The sequence below is a fragment of the Crocuta crocuta genome, unplaced genomic scaffold (genome assembly GCF_008692635.1).
Source record: "Crocuta crocuta isolate KB4526 unplaced genomic scaffold, BGI_CrCroc_1.0 scaffold1492, whole genome shotgun sequence".
Taxonomy (NCBI): Eukaryota; Metazoa; Chordata; class Mammalia; order Carnivora; family Hyaenidae; genus Crocuta; species Crocuta crocuta.
In genome coordinates this window covers 34,983-39,528 of record NW_027529204.1, presented here as the reverse complement: position 1 = coordinate 39,528, position 4,546 = coordinate 34,983, and the positions used below count along the sequence as shown (strand labels likewise).

Here is a 4,546-nt window from a genome sequence, read left to right as displayed (position 1 = left end):
CCTATGACCCAGCAGTAGCACTGCTGGGAATTTATCCAAGGGATATAGGAGTGCAGATGCATAGGGGTACCATGTACCCCAGTGTTCATAGCAGCAATCTCAACAATAGCCAAAACATAGAAAGACCCTAACTGTACTTCAACGGACAAATGGATCAAGAAGATGTGGTTTATCTATACAATGGAATACTACGTGGCAATGAGAAAGAATGACATCTGGCCATGTGTAGCAACATGGATGGAACTTGAGGGTGTTATGCTGAGTGAAATAAGTCAGGCAGAGAAGGACAGATATCATATGTCTGCACGTATAAGAGGATTAGGAGGAACTTAACGGAGGACCATGGGGGAGAAGAAGGGGAAAAATAGTTGGGGAGAGGGAGGGAGGCAAACCATGAGAGACTCTTGAATGCCGAGAACAAACTGAGGGCTGATGGGGTTGGGGGTAGGAAAGGGGCGTGATGGGCATGGAGGAGGGCACTTGTGGGGATGAGCACTGAGTGTTATATGGAAACCAACTTGACAGGAAACTATTTTTTTTTAAAAAAGAGTACACTTATCATGTATATAATGATCACTGAGTACAAGCAGGGAAAGATGGCAATGACTATTCCACAGAGGCCCTGGACCATGGACAGCTGTGCAATGAGCAGCTACCCAAGAAGGGAATTATCAAGTTTCTACAGGACCACAGTTCAGATTTCTTTCAGAACATAAGTTATTAGTAAACATTTAAAATGTGGCCAAAATAGCTAAAAGGGACCATTCGCTTTCAGCCTATAATCATCTCTTTGAAAGTAAGAGTTTCAAGGGTACTCAAAGTATAAGTATCTGAGCAGGTGAAAAATGTGAAGCTTAATGAAGATACACCCAAAGAAACCAACTCTGAAGAGACTCTGAATGAGAGTCCACCAAAATATATAAATTCTGTTCATAAAAATGGAGATAAAACCAACTTTCCCAAAAAGAGGAATGTCATTCACTGCTAGTATTCAGAAACCCTGTAGGACTGTTTTTGATACTAATATTCAAACAAGTTCAAAGAAGAAGAAAAATGCCAAGCCTGTATGTTTTAAGGTTGGAACAGGCAAAGTTATCACAGGATGGGATGGAGTTCTCTTGACCATGAGTAAAGGAGAAAAGGCTAGAGACTAAACCAGAATGGACTTATGGAAACAAAGGACATCCTGGTGCCAAAATTCCACCAAACACAAAACTCATTTTTAAACTGGAATCAGGATATTTTTTGGGAGACATTCTGAGCCCAATAGTGGAGAAAGCTCCTGGTGAGGTTAAAGCAAGTTTGCACAGTCTCTTGCCATCAGATGATGACCTATATCCACCCCCACTCAATTATTTCTGCTTGAGCACCAACACCCAAGGTACCTTGTTGATCGGTATTGGGAGTGACTTGTCCCCTTATTCTGGCCCTGGCATGATGATTGCATATTGTGAAGGAACTTCCTTTGATTATGGGAACAGACATTGTGTCTCCAGCAGGTCCTGTTTTCCTCCATACTTTCCCTTGAGCTATGTACAGGCTAATGACCCTTACTTATAAAAGACTGACCTTTGCGTGTACAATTCGGTTTCTACTGTTGTGTTAGTCCAAGAGGTTCATATAGCTCAAATCAACTAACGAAAAATGTTTCTCATGCCCTAGCTATTCAAGAAATCATCAAAAAAAAAAAAAAACTAGACACAAAGGTAAATGCACTCGAAGAGGTTGTTCTATGTATTGGAAATGAGCTAAAGTCTTTAAAGGTATGGTTGGCTCTCCGGTGCCAGAAGAATATAACTGGACAATTAAGTCTTGCCCGGAAACAAAGAGCCTAACTTAGAGAGAAGGAACAGATAAGGGCAGAACATAAGTTACTACATATACCTTTGCTAACTGATGATGTATAGCAGTCCCTTCCCTAAGGCCTACAATCCCACAAACACCTTCCCTTACACTGGCAGCTGTGATGAGGATGGATAAGCGAATCTACAACTTAACCTATGACTTAATCTTAGCGTTATTAAAATGTGTATGTTCTCCTGTTTTTCACTAAGAACACCCTGTTATTTTCTTAGTTACTCAACCTCACTATAATTGGGGCAGTTCAGCAAGAATACTTCTGTAAAACCTGTTTCTGTACACTTTCCAAAGCATCTTATCACAAAGAACTATCCATAGTAAAAATTCCATTTTCTGATGCCATGTTAACATTTGACCTATAAAGAAAGACACTAAAACTGACAGTGCAGAGATGCCTGCCTGGTGATCAGAAAGATTATCGGGGCCCTCTCACTCTCTCTCGCCGACACCATCCATCCTTCAGGGACCCCTGGACCCGCTGGAGTGGGTCTTCAGCAGATATTCATTGAAATAGCAATGCTTCAGGTATAAAGACATCAGCAACAATAAAATATGGACGTGAAGAAACTTATGTAACTAATTTGAGCTAGTTACTATTATAAGGGAAAAGTCAGCTGGAAAATTCAAGAAGTCAAATACTGTTTACTCTCTTTCCAACTTTGAAGATATACAATCCATCATAATTCCCTGAAGTTTGAAATATTTTACTACAGCTGTGTAAAATATTGGTTAAGTTTGTAAACTAAAAGATTCAATAAAAATGTATCCAGTGTCGGAAAAAAAAAGAATTGTTAAATCACTATATTGTATACCTGAACTAATATAACACTGTATGTTAATTATATTGGACTTAAAGTTTAAAAGAAAAAAGTAATATTCTTTTCTCCTATTTTGCTAAGAGTTGTTGTCATGAAATACTGTTTAATACTATCAAATGAACTTTCTTCATCTATTCAATCATCACATGATCCTCCTCCATTCTGTTAATATGATTAATTAAACCATTTGATATTTAAATTTTAACCCAAATTTGCATTCCTGGGTGAAGCCCTCTTTGGTCATGATGTGTCATGCTCTATGAACATTCTTATACAGGTCTTTTGGTGCACTCTCCACACATTTCTTTTAGCTACATATATAGGAATAGGAATAGAAATACTGGGTCATAAAATATGGCGTTGGTTTTAAGGGAAGAGTATGGCTTTAGGGGTATTGAGTAAAGGCTTCAGGAAGACCTCTAGGGATAAATGTTCAGTAGGCAATTTAAAATGCGGGGCTTGAGTTTGGGTAGAAGCCAGAGGTGTGGATTTGGGAGTCATCAACAGAAAGCTTACATGTGAAGCCACTGGGATGGAACGCTCTGTGTGGGGAAGGGTCACAGAAGAGAGAAGAGGACTCCAGATCACCACTTGAGAAACACCTGTAGCTAAGAGGCAGGCAGACAAAGAACCAGGAGAGAGAGGCATGACTTCAAATGGGTGGGACAAAAACTAAGAGTATCAACTTTTTAACATTATGGATAAAATAAGGATAAGGACTCCTTAGTTTTGGTGACTAAGGTGCCTTCATAAGATTTTGTCCCTTGCTATAGCTACTGCTATGCTTTTCTGTTTAATTTTCATCTTTATAAAGCTCTTTAGTTACTTTTGGAGCCATGCCAATTTGCAAGACTGTTATCACCCTGGCAGCTGCTAAGAACATTCTCTACCACCCCACAGAAATACTCAGGACAGAGTACTTAATGAGCACTTACTAATTATAGGCCTATCAGTCAAAATTATGACCTCCAAAATAGCAGGCTTTCAAAAGTCAGCTCAAGGGGCATGTGTCACAGGACAAAGCAGCCGCACAAATGGAGAAAGAGAAAAAAAGGTTCTCTTGAAAAACTATTTACTTGATAGAATTGGGTAGCTGAGGTTTCATGACTTGATATACTGATCCTTCCTTCATGCTATTACAACTTCCTGCCATACTACGTATGGCTCCTTTTCAAAGGCAACTGGGAGAAAATCATGAGAAAAGACAAAGGGGAAGAAGAGGGCAGGTCAGCTGATTTCTGTGGTTAGAAACATTAGAGAAGGTTTTGGAAGATTTCACTAGTTTGCTCCTACCTTCTCTTTGAGCAGAAAGTAAAGCAACATATACAACAACAATATAGGTGATTAGGTACACAGCGGCATCCTTCAGTATGCAGTGAATGTTATTCCACAAAATAAATACAAGGCTTTTACAGTAGTCCAAGCAAAAGAAGGATAATTAACCCTGCAGTAAACATCTCATCAACAAAAGAAAAATAAAAGGTATGTTCCATGCCTTTTAAGGCAACGGAAAGTAAGAGCATAAAATAAGTGATAAAGAACTAGGATGGATAACCTCCAAACCAGAATAAGAAAACAAAACTCAAATAAATAAAAACAACAAGAAAGCAAAAATTGAACCCAAATATATCAGTAATCTATGTTTTTAGTCACTATCTTTAAGAGATAAGTCTGTTTATATTGAGTGGGGGAAAACAAAAGCTAGAGTTGGCTTTTTACAAAAGGCACACCTAAAACACAATGGACATACAAAAGCTAAAATAAAAGGAAGAGGAAAAAGTATACCAAATAACAACAACAAAAATCTATCTAGCAAGATTAATACAGTCAAAGCAAAATTTAAAGGGGAAAGACTTAGTAGTAATAAA

General features: G+C 38.5%; 1 pseudogene; it reads left to right on the top strand.

The window, feature by feature from the left end:
• The first annotated feature begins 596 nt into the window (after positions 1-596).
• The window catches only part of LOC144226843 (peptidyl-prolyl cis-trans isomerase FKBP3 pseudogene), a 6,235-nt pseudogene continuing 2,285 nt past the window's right edge, over positions 597-4,546 (top strand).